At 34.1% G+C, this 17,809-nt stretch overlaps 1 pseudogene; it reads left to right on the top strand.

Moving 5' to 3' along the window:
* The window catches only part of LOC138156069 (receptor expression-enhancing protein 6-like), a 150,933-nt pseudogene that overhangs the window by 128,114 nt on the left and 5,010 nt on the right, over positions 1-17,809 (top strand).

Below are 17,809 nucleotides of genomic sequence, written 5' to 3'. Positions count from 1 at the left end.
GGAGCATAATTATATTCTTTTTTAAATTAAATTTTGTTTATTTCAAGTTTACATCATTCATTTGCACAAGATTTTGAGTTACAAATTTTCTCCCTGTCTTTTCCCTACCCACCACCCCAAAAGAGCAATATCACTGTATACCCCCTTGTCCAATCTGCTCTCTCCTATATACTCCTCCATCTACCCTCTGACTTTCCAGTAGGGTAAGATGGAACTCTGTGCCCCAGTGTCTGTATATCTTATTTACCAGTTGCATGTAAAAAATTATACACATGGACACACACACATATTAAACATTTGATTTTAAAACTTTGAATTCCAGATTCTTTCCCTTCCTCCATTTTCCACCCTTACTGGGAAGATAGGTACTTCAATATAGGTTGTACATGTGTGGCCACACAAAACATTTCCATAGTGGATATGCTGTGAAAAACTGACTATATTTACCTCCATCCTATCACACCCCTCACTTTTTCTATTCTCTATTTTGAACCTGTAGCTTTCCAAAAATGTGTGCTTTGGACTTCCCTCCCCCACAACCTGCCCTGCCCTCCATCACCCCCCTCTCCTCCCCTTTCCCACTACATTCCTGTAATGTGAGATACTGTATTTAGTGGCTATGTCATTCCCTCCCTAAACCAAGTTCAATGAGAATAAGGTTGACTCATTCCCCTTTGGCTTCCTGTCCTTCCCCTCCATTGTAACAGTTTTCCTTTACTTCTCCTATATGAGATAATTAACCCCATTCTGTCTCTTCCAATCTCCTTTCATTATATTCCTCTCTCACCTCTAAGTTTCTCTTTTTAAGTATCATCTCTTCATATTCAATTAGTCCTGTGCCCTCTGTCTATGTATACACATATACACATACAGTCACATATGCATTCACACTCTCATACACCCTTCTTTATAGACATATATATTTATGTTTACATATACAGATATATATATATATATACATTTATATTCACTTCAACTATTCTCATACTGAGAAAAGTTTCATAAGTTACAATTGTTTTTCTATGTATGAATGTAAGAAGTTCAACCCTGATAAGTTCTTTATTATTTCTTTTCTGTGTTTACCTTCTCATGCTTCTCTTGCTTCTTGTATCTGAATGTCAATTTTTTTATTCAACTCTGTTTTTTTTTTCATCAAGAATGCTTGAAAGTCCTCTATTTCATTTAATGACCATATTTCCCCCTGAAACATGATAGTTTTCCTGGGTAGATGATTCTTGCTTTTAATCCCACCTCCTTTGACTTCTGGAATGTCATATTCCAAGCCCTTTGATCCTTCAAGGTAGAGGCTGCCAGATCCTGTGATATCCTCATTGTGTTTCCACAATATAGAAAGTGTTTCTTCTTGGCTGCTTGTAATATTTTCTCCTTGATCTGGGAGCTCCAGAACCTGGCTATAATATTGCTAGGAGTTTCATTTTGGGGATCTTTTTAAGAGGTGATTGGTGGATTCTTTCAACCTCTATTTTGCACTATAACTTGAAAACATCAGGGCAATTTTCCTTGAGAATTTTTTGAAGGATGATTTCTAGGTTCTTTTTTTTATCATGGCTTTCAGGTAGTCCAATAATTTTTAAATTATCTCCCCTGGATCTATTTTCCAGATCAGTTGTTTTCCCAATGAGATATTTCACATTGCCTTCTATGTTTTCATTTGTCTGGATCTGTGTAATATTATCTTGATTTCTCATAAAGTCACTAGCTTCCATTTGCTCCAATCTAATTTTGAAGGTATTATTCTCTTCAGTGAACTCTTGAGATTCTTTTTCCATCTGGGAAATTCGACTTTTTAAGGCATTCTTCTCCTCATTGGCCTTTTCGGTCCTTTTTGCCATTTGAGTTACTCATTTTTAAGGTGTTATTTTCTTCAGTCAGGTTGTTGACTCTCTTTTCCTGATTTTCTTGCATCATTCTCATTTCTCTTCCCAATTGTTCCTCCACTTCTCTTATTTCATTTTCAGTATCCTTCATAAGCTCTTCTATGGCCTATAACCAATTCATTTTTTTTTTTTAAAACAGGGTTTCTGACTTCATTGTCTTTCTCCTGTTCCATGCTTTGATCCTTTTTGTCCCCAAAATATGAATCTAAAGTCAGATTGCTGTGCTGGCTTTGCTTCTTTTGCTTGCTTATGTTGCCATTCAATTACTTGACTTTTGAGCTCTTTGCCACAGTAGAACTCTGGTTCCATGAGGGGAGAGATTTGTCCCAAATCACTGGGGTTATCTCAGCTGCTGGAGCTGTAAGTTGGGTACCCTTTCAGAAGCCTCCACTGGCTCTGGCACACTGGTAATGCACCCCAGGACCTCCACCCTAAACAGCAATCCAGATCCAAGCCAGTTAAACAAGAGCAATTACCCCCCAGACTGGTTGCTGGGTGCCCCTACAATCTGCAAGCCAGGAGCTCTGAAGCAGCCATGTCAGAACAACTGGCTTGCCTCAGCCACTTTTCTGTGCAGGGGACAGAGGCTGGACCAAACTTCCAAATGCCCTGTTCCTAAAGTATATACTGACCTCTCACTTTGTCTTTCGCATTTATCAGTTGATAATCCTGGAAACTGCCACAGCTGTTGGTGATCTACTCTCCTGATATCCCTATAGGCACCGGGGCTTTGTAATGGGAATGTTAATTTATAGATCTTCCCTGCCCCTAGGCTAAAGTGCACCTGGAGGATGGGGTGGGAGGCTGGTTTTTCAGTAGATACTTCTTGATTGGCCAGTGAGTCAATAAGATTGTTACATTCTCTGAGCCAGGAGAAGGCTATATAAGCCCTGATGTGTTGCCTTTGTTTTGGGGCTCACTTTGAGAAATATTCTGTGATTTGATGAAACTCTGGGCTAGCCATTGTCCAGAGCCTCCCGGCTTTGAAACCCAGATGTTGTTTGGTATGGATATAATGGTTGGACAATTTGGAAATCTGTCTACATGATCTGTTTCTGTCTTGATAATTCTGTCTGTATATTCTGAAATTCTGGGTGCTGACCTTTTTCCCCTGAACTAGGTAAACAGTACATATGTTTGACTGATTAAAGTAAGCTTGTTAACCCATTTTGAGTTGCTTTCCTTTATTAAAGCAGTTCTAAGAACCTGTGTTGGCAGCAAACCCTGAGGACCCTTGGGGTGCTTGCTGCTACAGGCTTAAACCTCAGTCTCATATGGGGCTGGTCTCTCATCCCAGCATGCTGTGATGAACCATTCCTGTCTGCCTTCTGGGATGTCTTCAGCAGGAGATTTGTTTCTCTCTGTAACTTTGTGGTTGCTGTAGCCTAAATTTTGTTTGGAATCATTTTTATTTTAAAGCTATTGGGGTTAAGTAACTTGCTCAAGGTTACACGGCCAGTTATTTCTGGGGGTGGTGCTAAGTATCTCAGCCCGGATTTGATCTTCAGGTCATCCCGACACTGGAGCCAGTGCTCTTACTCGCTGTGCTACCTAGCCGCCCCTGGAGTCATTTTTAAAGGTAATTGAGGTGTTTATGGGGGGAGAGCAGGGAATTTTCCTGCTACTTTGCTACCATCTTGGCTTTGCTCCCCAATACATTATCAATCTTGAAAACAACTGCAATCTTAATATAGTATACATTTCAAGAAGCTTATGGCATCTTAGCTATTTTAATTAATTTTATCCACATGTGTGATCAGAACTGATGATGATGTCAGATACATCATCATTCATATGATGTATCTGTTGCTTTTGGTAATTGTTTTTCATACATACATACATACATACATACATATATATATATATGTATACACACACACACACACACACATATATATATATATATATATATATATATATATATATATATATATATACATATGCAATTGGGGTTAAGTAACTTACTCAACATTACACAGCCAGTTATTTCTGGATGTGGTGCTAAGTATCTTAGCCCGTATTTGATCCCCAGGTCATCCTGACACTGGGGCCGGTGCTCTTACTCAATGTGCTACCTGGATTCCCCTGGTAATTGTTTTTTTTTTTTTTTAAGTAAACTACCAATGATATTTTTCCCACTATTATAAAATGATAATTTTTATTTATTTTTTATTTTTAAAATATCTCCTTTAGATTTTAGAATTTTATGATGTTGTTTTCATGATTGAAAGCCCTGTCACCCTAAGAGTTTTAGGCAATTGTCATCAAGGGTGGGATGTTGTAGGAACTTAGGTGGCACCCCAGGCTGTTAATTTCATGTAAACAAGCTTATCCTCTACCCTACTACACTTTATTTTTTTTTTGGTTCATATTGGAAATATTGGCTTTAATTGTTGTTGTTGTTCAGTCATTTTTCAGTAGTGTCCAACTTTTTGTGGCCTCATTTGGTGTTTTATTGGTAAAGTTACTTGAGTGGTTTGACATTTGTTTTCCCAGCTTGTTTAATGGATGAGGAATTGATTCAAACAAAGTTAAGTGACTTGCCCAGGGTCACATAGCTATTAAGTGTCTGATGCCAGATTTGAACTCAGATGAATCTTCCTGACTCCAGGCCCTGCACTCTATTTGCTGAGCTAATAATCTTTCTTAGGCTTTCCCCATTTCACATAGGCTAAAAACTCCTATAATAATTTGAGAATCTTCAAGAAAGCATATTAATTAATCCAATAAATGTTGAAAGCCTCAATTGGAGCATATTGTAACAGGATTTAGAGCAAGAAGGAACCATATAGGTCATCCAATCCAACACTTTTATTGAATAATGGAGGAAACTAATGCCCACAAAATTGCTTGCTCAAGGCCACACATATATGATGTTGAAAAACTAGATCTTGACTCAATGTTCTGTGACTTACGTCTTTGATGTTATATCTGCTTCTTTGTTATTGATCCATTTGTCCACACACTGTAACAAATGATTTCATTTATAAAGGGGACTTCCTAAATAAGGAAATTATTTCATGGTTTAGCATTGTAGCTTATTGCAACTTCTAATTTTAGATATTGCTCAGGGATTTGCAAGGTTAAATGATTCTTAAGGAACTCACATTCTAATGGAGAATATAATATACAAATACATTTCGTTGTCAGAGTCATTTGATGAACCATTTCCTGTTATTCTGGTACAAAAGATAGAGGGATGTGACCTACACCAAGTAAAATCAGATGCATTCAGAGATCATTTCATCCCCTGATCCAAAGAGTAGGCACTAATTATTCAATATCAAAATATAAGGAGGAATCCCTTGGAGCACTCTAAGGATCCATATTTTGTGCTTCGCTATTTAGAATATTTTCTCAGTGAGTTGGATAAAGAAATAATTATAATGCTTGTCATATTAACAGATCACACAAAACAATGAAGGATAATGTACAGACTGGATGGCAGGGCTAGAATGTGAAAAGATTTTAATAGACTGGAGCACTATACTTGCACTGAGTATAATAAAACATAATTAAAAAGATAAATATAAAATATTAAATTGATTTAAAATTCAGTTTGCCTGAAAGAGTTCTAAGGGTTTTTAGAGACTACAAGTTCAATGTGAGTCAAAATTATGCTATGGATAAAAACCAGTGATCTTCAGTTTCAGTGAGAGCCATAACTTCCAGGAAATGGAATGTTATAAGTTCAATATATTACATATGAAATATTGTGTTAACTTCTTTGTACCACATTAAAGGATGAACATTTATAGTTTGTCTTGAAGAGGACAATCAGAATGATGAAGGGCATTAACTCCATCTATGTTGACTTTTAAGGATCTACATTGGGTGATCATAGAGAATGTATAAAAATCATAACAACTACAAAATAGTATCAAAAAAAATCTTATTGAAGTGAGAGAAAAGATTAGTGATGGACCTTATGGTGACATAAAGAAAGAGGTCTTGGTAACATCCTTAGAGCAGGCTGAATATAAGCTGAGCTTCCCATCATTTTAAGCAAGGTAGAAGTCTCACTGATTTATATTAGAGATATATGTTCCTTATGAAATGTATCTTTTGGGGAATGAGATCACCAATTGTACCATGTATAAGTTGTCTAAATGAAAGGTTAAATATATATGTAAATGAAACTTAGGTGTTATGCATAAGAGTAAACTAGGGAAATCCAACACCTGGTTTTAAGCAGAGGTTTACATATATAAAACTGTGGGACACCTTTTGTTTAATCCTTTTTATACTATCAGATTCCTCAGCAAAATTCTTTGTTTCCTACAGAGACATATAATACAAAATATGGGTTAAAGTAGAGGAATCTCAGGAGGAGCAGAACATCTGTCTTCAAATATTTGAAAGGTTTTCATGGGAAAAAAAGATTAAATATTTTCTGTTTGGTAGCAGGAGAGAAAAGAGATCAATAGACAAAATTTTCAGAGGAAAATATAGATTTAATGTCCTAAAATCAATGATTTTCCGAATTGAAATGGGTGATTTCCGAAGGTAGTCAGCTTCCCTCATTGCAGGGCTTCAAGCAGAAAATGAATGATCGTTCACCATGGATGTTGTTTGGGGGATATTTTGGAACATTTCAGTTGGATTCACTGGTCCCTGAATTCTCTAATAACTTTGATTCTGGTTATTTTTGCCCAGACCTTAAGGATCCATCATACCCTCTCAATCTAATGCAACTTCTTTAAGGGCAAAGCTCTTCTTTTGCCCTTGCATCCCAGTACCTATATATATTCTCTTGTATGTATTTGAATAAATGATTGGTAATTAAAGGTTTCATGAATGACCATGTATGTTTCTATAGTTATTACTAAATAGACTTCATAATCATTCTGTATATCTCAATTTGATTTTCAAAATTCCTAAACAAACAATATTATGAATGGTGTTGATTTCTTTTCGAAATAGCATATAACAGATGAAGACTCAAATTTTCACTAGATGCAAAACAATGTTTGATAGCTTTCATTTTGGAGAAATGTATGAAAATTATGAACATCTGCATTGCACACTTTAAATTCAGTCTGGGCCTTTGATTCTGTAATACTTGAGCTATGAACTTATGATTGAAGTTCAAAGTATCATAGAATGAAATAAAAGGAAAACCAAAATTTTAGAATGTGGTAATCTCAAGAAGAAAGGATAAGTTCTGGAGAGGCTTTCTTTTAGAGGATAAGGGAATTTCTTATCATCAAGACTTTGATGCATCAATAAATTTAATGTCCCTTACTGAGAAAGGACAAAAATAGAACTCTGAATAGATGTCACAGGTTCATGCCTGAAACTTACCCATATTTACATATTTACTCCATATCCAAGCTATGTGATGATTTCTCATGCATTACATGTTCTGCCAACTACTGTCCATCAAAATGTGAACTTTTCTCCGGAAAGAATCAGTTCTATAAAAATGATATACAAGTCTATTTGACACCCATCTCTGCTATGGAGCAAATCTATATTGGTGGAAGGAATTTCCTCACATTGAAGTTCAAATTAGGAAAGAATTACTTCTGAGATTATGATCTGGCAAAATCCATCAAGATTCCTGTTGGAAGACTATATTGTGCTCATTGTATCAAGCCCAAAACTTTGTAAAAACCTCTAAAGGTGATCTATGATCACCCAATAGAGTTTGTCCTAGCAAGTCACACAGGAAAAATGAAATAGATGCCAAATACTCATCATCCTGAAGATTGAGCAGAAAGATCAAAGCAAACTGAATTTCTTTGGAGGAATTAAAAATTCTTTGAATGACTTCAAACTTTTCCCTGAAATGGAGGCCCACTTTTATTAACATCTCTATAATGACAGTGCTGTATGACTATGAGTCAAGGGGCTCATGGATTCCAAAGTACTGAAATTGTGGACCAATTAATGGAGAATGGATAGACATGTGTTAGTGATGAGCAGCATACAGTTCATTGTCAATTAGGAATTATGTGGAAGTAGTAACATATATTATTCAAGATGTATATGATCAGAAATTAAGATGGATGACTTTATTAATTTTTCTCATATGTGACATTCCATTTTCTATCTCTATGTCTTTGTACTAATTGTGGGTCAGACCAGAATACACTCCTTCCTTACCTTCATTTTGTAGATTCCATAACTTTCTTCAAAGCTTGTCCCAAATAACACTTCTGACATCTTTTCCCCTTTTTTGTCCATGTGCTAGTATTTCTTTACCCTCATTCCCTCTTATTTATATTTCATGTTTTGAAGATATATACAAAAGTAATGTTTGTATTCTCCTGCTCTCCAAATATAACATAGGTTATTTGATAGGAGGTGCTGTTTCATCTTGTCTTTATATTCCCAGCTTCTAGAATGGTGACTGGAATGTAGTACTTTATTTAATAAATATTTTGATTGAATAAGTAATATAGTGAGATGTAGGAATAACTGATAAATAATTAGTGTGCTCAATTGTCAGTTTCACAATGCCAAGATATCTTAAGAATGTCCTGTCAAGAAGGATGCATTTTCTAGGGCCACTATCAAGACATGGATAAGAGTTACAAAGTGTAACAACCATAAATTATTCAATCTGGATTTTTGGAAAGAATGTCCCCATCAGTGAGACCATAGAAGTATTGGGGTTTGAATCACTGAATTATAAGGCTTACAAGGACTACAAATATCACTTAGTCCAACCCCCTCTTTTAAAATACAAAAAAAAAACTGAGCACTGGACAATTCATACAAACACATTTCTCTAATTCCTAATTTTATGTACTTTACATCAATTTCACATAACATACTATCAATGATAAAGCTCAAATTCTTTCATTACATATAGAAGTTTAACCAGTATAAATTTGTTTATGCATCAAGAAAACCAAAAGAACCTCCAAAATGTCTTATTCAGTAAGTATCTGGCATATTTGCCAAATGGAGAGAGGTGCTAAAGACAATGGTAGGATATAATATTAGCTCATTTGAAAAACCTTACCATGAAAGATGATGGGCAATTATGAATACTATAATTTAATAAGGTAGAGATTAATTGTGGAGGTTAAAATCAGTTTTTAAAATGTATGGAATATATCTAACTACACAGACAACCCAAGACCATTCAATGGTGAATGTGGAAAAAAAAAACTATGTCAAATAGAAGAAAAATGGAAAAGATTTGTTAAATCCATTTTTAAAAAATCAAACTATTTTCCCCATGAAGGATATTGAAATAACTATATTTGAAACCTAAAAATGATAATACCTGAGATGCTTATAAAAAAAGGTACAAATCATACTAAAGAGAGAAAATGATGGGGGGAAAAACAAACTGATGGATCCGTGTATATTTGTAGGAAATCTTTCCTGTAGGCAATACTATTATGAAGGCATTGGCAGAACAGTATGCATGGCATCTGAACAGAGGAGGAAACCAAAAAGAAATATAGAAAAAAAACTGGATCTTTCTTGGTAATACTAAAAAAAAACAACCAAGGAGACATCAATATTTACCAACACATATGCCTTATTTCTTATATAAATGAATCTTTTGGAAAGTCATATATACATAAATCAGGGTCATCCTCAATGAAAGCATTAATAAATCAACCATCAAACATTTATTAAATGTTGTATATGTACCCTGAATGGTTAAGAATTAGCAATACAAAGAAAAGCAAAAACAATCTTTACCTTCAAGGTGCCTACTTTCAAAAGTGGGAGACAATATATAACTAAGCACTTACAATATAGATAGATATACACACAGACATTCATATGTATGTATATATAATATATGCATTCATATATTATGTAGAGAGCAAAAAGAGAGAGGGAAAGATGGAGGGAAGAAGAAAGAAGGAACGAAGGAAGGAAGGAAGAAGGGAAGATAGGTGAGAAAGTTTGAGAAAATATATAACACTCTTACAGGAAAAGTAAAATCTGGGAAGAGAGACTAAAACAAAAAAAGTCTTCAAATTATATTTAACAGTGCTCCCTATTTTTACCTTCTAACATTTAATTGAAATGTGTAGAAAAATATGATACTAATATGGATTTCATTTGTTTATCATGAAAAGGCATTTAATTGAGTAGAATAGAACATTACCTCATAAGCTCTTTTGAAGCAAGGTTTCCCTTATTCATACATAAAATATAATCAAGATTCCACAGAAGTTGTAAAAACAAAATTGACTTTATAATGTCCCTCTGATAGTCAATATTAGGTGGAGCATGCAGCAAGTAGATATATCATGAAGATATATAACTGAAAGTTCATCACCATAACTGAGATGACCCTTTGCAGAATCAGGTTGAGAAGGAATTCTCTGTATATGATGGGGTCCTCCCCTATTTTGCATGCCATCTTGCTGATTGTATCAATTCTTAGGATTTTGCAAAACCTTCTGAAAAAAAGATAAGCAATCATTTAAACATATTTGCTCTATCCAGCAACATACAAAAACCCCAATTGGATTAAGAATGATTATTGCCCATATTTCAAGATATATTTGAACTGATACTCTATGAAGCTTATCTATGATACCAAAAGTGAAAATAAGTAAAATAATGGGCTGAGTTAAAAAGTAGAAAAATGCTTTGAATTACTTTTAGGAACTTGCAAAACTCCTTTAAGAAAACAAATTCCCCGCTGAATTAATGGCTCATCTTTCAAGGATAACATTTTATCAGTATTTCAATATGACAACTAGACATAGAACAACACTGTTTTTGAAGAACTAAAACTGAGTATCAAATAGAGGGCAATAGAGAGAGATCCAAGATGGATATGAACAGACAATAACATATAAGCAATAAGGAACTCCAAAGAGCTGGAGTAAATGATGTCATCAAAATTATATGAATGAAAGAAAAGATAGGGTGATTATGAAAACAGTGAGATATGACAGGTGGACAGCTAGAGTGTTCTACTCATGATGTTTGAAGAGAGTAAGGAAGTCCTCTAGCACATCAGATGGATTCCCTGTGGTGAACTTTTAGAATTACAAGAAGTAAAAATACACAAAATAGGCAGGCATGATTAGGTTGAAACTTTTATCACTCTGAATTGATGATACAATATATATATACATTTGATTATTTGAATATTTGAGGAACTGAACCTTTTAATTATTACAAATTACTGTGGAACAAATGCTACCATATCTTTTTAATTCAACATGTTTTGGAGCAGTAGTATAAACATAGATACAGTGCCTGTCTTGTGTTCTATGCCTAATAAATATTTTTCTAAATGAATTTAGAAGATTTATATTTTTATATTTCAAAATCACCACTTTAACTTACAACTTCTTTCTACCACTCATGTATGGAACATTTTACTTATAAAAATTAAGGAATTAAAATGATGCTGGTGCATTCTTCTCATTATATATTACTATAAGCATTATCTGTAGTTACTCCTCCTCCCTTCCCTTAAAAAAAAGAACCTTTGAACAACTGGCCCCAATACTTATAGAGTGATAATTTTCTTTAAAAAAATATTTTTTTTAAATTTAAACATGACCCTTTAGTCTTTAACAACTTTGGACAAAATCCTTCAGGGAGGTTCTATAGGCATTGCTGCAAAACAAAACTTATCTTTCTGTCTTTAGACAGTTTCCCAGCATTTGATTCAAATTTTGGGGTTTTTTTTGGGAAAGTGAGGCCTGGTTTCCAGAGAGAATACCCCTACTGATGCACAAGAGCAATTTTCATGCAACTTATAGTATTAAATACTAACTTGGGGCAATGAGAAGTAAAGGAATGTTCTCAGGACCAAATGACCAGTATACATCAGAGGACAAACTTGGGCCCATTTCTTCCTGACCTGGAAATGTCATGCTGACTAAAATATGAAGTTCAAATATCAGGGTTATGTGCTTATTCGTAAGGCCAAAGTGCAGAAATTAGGTGGAAGTTCCGTGGTCCACAGGTAAAATGTCATACATGTAGTTCAATTACTTGCCATGTTAAAATAAATTTCATATACTTGATACATAAAAATAGCTTTTCTCTCTTGCTAGTGCAAATTATTTAGCATACACATTTGTATCATATATATGCAAATCATGATTATTTTGAAATTCAAGCTGTGCGTACTAGATCACAATTAACTAATTTAACAAAGCTAGCTCAGTCACTCAAACTAATGCAATTTCTAATTATAATGTAGCAGCAGGAATAATAATTTTGAAACTCCCATAAAATCAGTGCTTTCAATAACTATAAAACCAAAATAAGAAGAAAAGACCTCATTAAAAAGTTCTGTTCTAACAGCACAATGCCTTACTTTTTCTTGGTAAAATCTCCTTTAGAATTGAGTTATCTCCTGCAAAACCTGAATTTTTTATTTTGAAAATATTATCTAACAGCTTGCAGAATGACAGAAATAACACCATACTTCACATAAACTACCAAATGAGTTACTAAACTCTTACTAGCATTCTCATTTTTTAATAAAATCACCATTTTTACTTGAATATACTTTGTCCAAAACAGGAACAAAAGTTTTAGTGAATAAACAATATTCATAAATTTAGTTTATCCTGAATATGCATGAGTAACTTCCATTAGGGTGGAATAGTGATATTCCAAAGAACTTGGAAAATTAAAGCATATTTCAATATTGCAGTCATGAAAATCAATTCTTCCTTCATATGTTTCCATCATCTTTTTCACTCCTATTAACATCATCTCAAGGAATTCATCACATCCAGAAGAGATGCAAGGTCTCCTATAAAATCATACTTATTTTACCATTTCCCCCTAACATAGTTTTTATTTATGTATATATGCATTTGATTATCTCTCTTGCTACAATTATTGCAATTATTATTAAAGATTACTTTTGTTAGTACTATTATATGCAGTTGTGACTTCTTCCAAGCTAACCAGTGAAGCGGTCCTAAGGTTTTATTGGACGTTACTCAAATATGCCAGAACTATGACTGATGGAATCTATTATGCTACCTAACTTTCAACCTAAGCTACACTTCAACCTATCTACACACACACACACACACACGTACCAATCTTATCATCTCTTCTTATTTAGTCCTATCTACAATGTATGTAGATATATCTCTATCAAATTCTTCTTTTTCTGCTTCCAGCTGCTTCCTAGATCTTCCTATCCTATCCCAAACCATTCTGCAGATTCCATAGTTGATTTCATTCAGTTCTTCTGTCTATGGAGTAAACACTGATGATCTCTATTGATCTATTAATCATGGAGGAAGCTTCCCTTCCTAAATCTTATCAACAATTCTCTATCTACATTCATTTTCCTTCAGCTACCTTCATAGTTTCATAGATATAGAAATGAAAGGGGCCTTAAAGAATATTCAATCCATATAATCCCTCTTTATAACCTGACTAATGTCTAATGTGTAAGTATTTGCAGATCCTAAACTTGATTGCATGCCTCCATGGAGAGGGGGGAGAGGGAAGGGGAGAAAATTTGAAACTCAAGAGAGTGTGGAACTGAATCTTGTAAACTAAAAGTAAACAAACAATTAATACAAAAACAATTTTAAAAAGTAGATAAGTTACAAGCTTAAAATAATTGAATGAATGAATAAATAAAAGAATATCCAATTCAGTCTTCTCATTTGAAAGAGAACGAAAGTAAACACAGAGCTGCCAAATAGTTTATATATGGTCACAGAGGTTGAAAACAGCAGAGCAAAGAGTCAAACCCAGGTAATCTGAATCCAAATTCATCTCTCTTTTGCACTTCACCTTAATGCCTATCTTTTCTCTCAAAGTATGTTCTTACTTTGTGATTCTTGGAATGTTAGGTATGTTCTTCAGCTGTTATCCCATAGAACCACAAAAAGCAGTGTTGGCATCTAAGGTAAGCTTTATATTCAATATGCAACACAAAATATCTCCTCTAATATGACTTCAAAATCAACTTTGGAATTCATAACAAGAAAAAAATATATAATCATTATATAAGCAGGACAAATTGAGACAAATACATGTCAGGGAGGTGGGTCAGGTTATTGATTAGAGCACATCTACTTTGCATACACCCCTTAAATTTCAGGGGTCTTGAACAAGTCCTAGCTCAAGTTGGGTTGGGAGTTAAAGGGGAAAAGGTCAGAACTATATTAAAAGTAGTAAACTTAGATAAATTTATTTATGGTCAGGAAGATATGGGTTCAAATATCACTTTGATATATGTTAATTCTATCACCATTTGAGAATTAATCTAACTCAGTATCAAAAATAATGTCTATCTCATAGGGTTCTGTGGAAAAAAAATAAGTTTTTAAAAGAAAACCATTTTGCCAACTTTACAATGTATGGAAATATTAGCTATTATTATTTAGCTTAATTTGGTCATGTTGTTGTTTGTCCTTCATTATATTTCTTTGGGTAGATTACACACAGTTGAGGGTATGATTGCCTATGTGGACAGAGGGAAAAAAGGGAGGGAAGGAAGATGAAGGAAGAAAGGTCACTGTTTGGGCCATGATGATTCAGAGTAAGTGTAAATAGCAACTGTTTCTATTTTGGGCAAAAATCCTGAGGGTCTTCCCTTCCCTGGTTGATTTTTTTTTAACTAGGTAAGAGACTCCATTCTTTGTCTCATTTCTTACCTAGCCTTAATCACTGCATGTGCATTGCCCCAATCAAACTGAGAGCTGGAAAGACTTTAGTTTAAAAAAGCTAAGTTTCCCACTGTGTCAAGGGCCATCTCCCGTCATCCCAATCAATATCTTGCCACTGGACACAGATGGTTCCTGAGGAGAGAGTGTGCCTAATGATTTTGCATAGTCCACCTTCACGTAAATGAAATTTACCTGGAAGTAAAGCCATTACCTTTCTCACCTCACGATTCTTTTCGAGAAAAAAGGACAAAAAAATAACATCACGGCAAAATTCTGGTTTGTGAAATAAAGTAATTATGTAGTTTTATTCTTATGTCTGCGAAGGTTAATAAATATGAAATTCTTTATTCAATACAATATTTGGAATAAACACCTTTGACATGAATGATATGAAGTTAATTGTAGTTCAAATGCTTAATGAGTAGTACATTTACTTTAAAGGAAAAAAAAATCCTTTCTTGTCATAACTAATACATTTTGGTCTAGAGGAAAGAAATTCATTACAGGATGTAGAAGTTTATATTTTGTTATTCAATTGTTTAAATGTCTTAGCTATTCATTTTTTTGTTAATATTATTGTACTTTATTTACTGTAATTTATAACTGGTTAGATGATTTAGACTTGAGAGGCTGCATGATGTAATCAGTAGAAAGCTGGTCTTAGAATCAGGAAGATCTGAATTTAGTTTCTGTTATTCACATTTATGAACTGTGTGAGTATGGAAAAGTCAACATCTTGGTCTCAGTTTTCAGCATCTATAACAATGATGTCAAATTCAAATAAAAACAGAACTATCAAACCCTACATAACGATCTCCTCTGTCAGCATACTGAATTAGAAAGATCACAAATTAACATTATTTATGCTCTATAGTATTGATAATTATTTAGTTAAATATTTCTCCACTGTATTTTAATCTGGTTCAGGCGAGTGGACAATGTATTTGACAATTTTGATCTACAAAATAGAGAAGACAATAATTTTAATACCTATGTCAAAGGTCTATCATAAATGTGGAATGAACTGTTTGTAAAGTATTTTGCATACCTTAGAATTCTATATTAGCTATGATATATGGGTGTATTCCATGTGTAATATGCATCTATAATATCTGTATACATATACACATAATACATATACATGATAGGCATATGTTTTACATAAAATATAACATTTTAAACATACAATAGAAGTGACATTTATTTTATATTTTAAGATAATAATTAAAATTGTTATTTTTTTGTGCTTTATCAAATTACCTTAGAACAAAAGAGGGTTGTTATCATATTTCCTTTTCCTTTGTCAACCCAGTCAGGAGATAACCATGTCAATAATCTCTGTCCTTCTGCCTCAATTTTCTCTTTTATTCTCATCTTTTTTATAAATTTGAATAAAGTCTCTTGGCCCTGAATACAATTCTTTTTCACATTTTTTGACCCTGACTCCTTCCATCGAGAGAGGTGACCAAACCACTGGTAGAAGTACTATGACAAATTCATACAAAGAAAAGAAATCGAATAGCATAGGCCTGGACTGTTAATATGGCCCTGTCCTATATTGCTTTCTGTATCTAAGGTATTTACCCTTGCCTTTCACTCCTGCCAGAATGATGTAGTGGATACTGCATTAGCCAGCAGGTCAAGACGCCAAAGTTCCTCTAGGAGCAAAGCAATTGACTTGATGTATGAACTCAGGCAGGCCACTTAACCTTTTTCTGACCAAGTTTGTCCATCTGTGAAATGGGGATTAAAATGGTTGTCACTTAGGTCAACAAAATGTTGTGCAGATTAATGAGATAATAGTTACAAGGTCTTTTGAGATCCTTGGAAAGGATTAAAAAATAGAACAAGAAAAATAGTACAAAAATTGTCTATGAAATACAGTCCTTCAAAATACTAATTTTATAGTTTAGAATATCATTGGATTAATTGTGATGAAAATAATTTATATTAAATATGCATACAATTTGTTTTAAAGGAATGATTCTTTCCCTTTCATAATTTTACTAGGGGTGGTTTTTCACTGTTCTTTTAAGAAAATATATTTAAATATTCTTAGCCTCACAGATTTAGATAAGATATTTATTAGATGAAGTTCTTATTAATCACTTGCTATAGTAGGCACTGTATGATTTGGAGCTGAAAGCAGTCTTTCAAAAATAAAATGCAAACTTCTTATTTCACAGATGAGGCCCAGAGAAATTAAATGACATGCACAGGGTCACAAGATGATATCTGAGGTGAGATTTAGAAAGAAGTCTTTCTGACTTCAAGGCCAGCACCATACCCATGATTTCATGCTCCCTCGGAAATGCTTTATATGGGTGAGTGAATTAAAGACTATATGCACAGATTTAGACCATCTTGGTCATCTTCTTCTGGGTATTTTTCAGCTTGTCAATGTGCTTTATCATGTACCACTCAAATAAAGGATGGCTATTTATGGCTATGATATAATTGATTTCCCACATAGCTATTCTTCTCTCGCTCTGAACTTCTCCATTCCTCAGCTGCCTCCTACCTGCCTCTGTAGTTGTAGCCTTTGCATCCTGGAGTGTCATTCCATGATGGACAGCCTCCTCCTTCATTGCTAAGTTGTTTCTGGGGGACTTCATTTTGGAGAAGATCCTGAACTGACCATGCTTCATTTTCCTCCTGGTTGTGCCACTGTCTTTTTGTACTTCACTATCATTGACCATCAATATATTTTCTCTCCCACTGCCTCCCTTACTTTTAAATTTTCATTTGTATGAAAATTTATTTCCCCAGAAAGTAGCACAGTGTCTGGCACATAATAAACATCTAAACTATTTATTATTTTAATAATTCTTCCTTTCAGATCTTTTCTTTCATTTTTATCTCACCTTATTTCCTTTAGATTTGCATGTAATCCTTGTGGAATATAATTTTTTTTAATCACTGCTTAACCTCATCGCTTTTAAATTCTCTTTTGTATGTGCCCTAGAACATAACAGTGCTTAGGCTGTCCCAGTCTAAATGCTAACCCACAGGTCTGGTAATGCCTCTCCCTTGGCTTTATAAAATCCTCACCCTAGGTCTTTCAGACCTCACTGAGTCTTTCTCAGTAGATGCTTCATTTTTGTTACCTATTATCACAAAACTTACAGGCTCTAAGTGTCTCCTTGCAATCTCTGGTAGTACTAAGAGGCAGGCTTTGTTTGCTTATGCTGATAGTCCCTTGATCTATGACCTTAAGGATTCTGGTTGATTTTCATATAGTTCTAAGGTGGAAAAAGCTGCATACAAGTTCTTTCTTTTGATATTTTGATCTGTTTATCTTAGTGTTAATTTTAG

Source organism: Petaurus breviceps, unplaced genomic scaffold (genome assembly GCF_028583685.1).
Source record: "Petaurus breviceps papuanus isolate PSGF00001 unplaced genomic scaffold, PetGlider_PUasm1.0 98, whole genome shotgun sequence".
Classification (NCBI taxonomy): domain Eukaryota; kingdom Metazoa; phylum Chordata; class Mammalia; order Diprotodontia; family Petauridae; genus Petaurus; species Petaurus breviceps.
The sequence above is the reverse complement of the archived record's forward strand: the minus strand, read 5'-3'. Positions and strand labels throughout refer to the sequence as shown.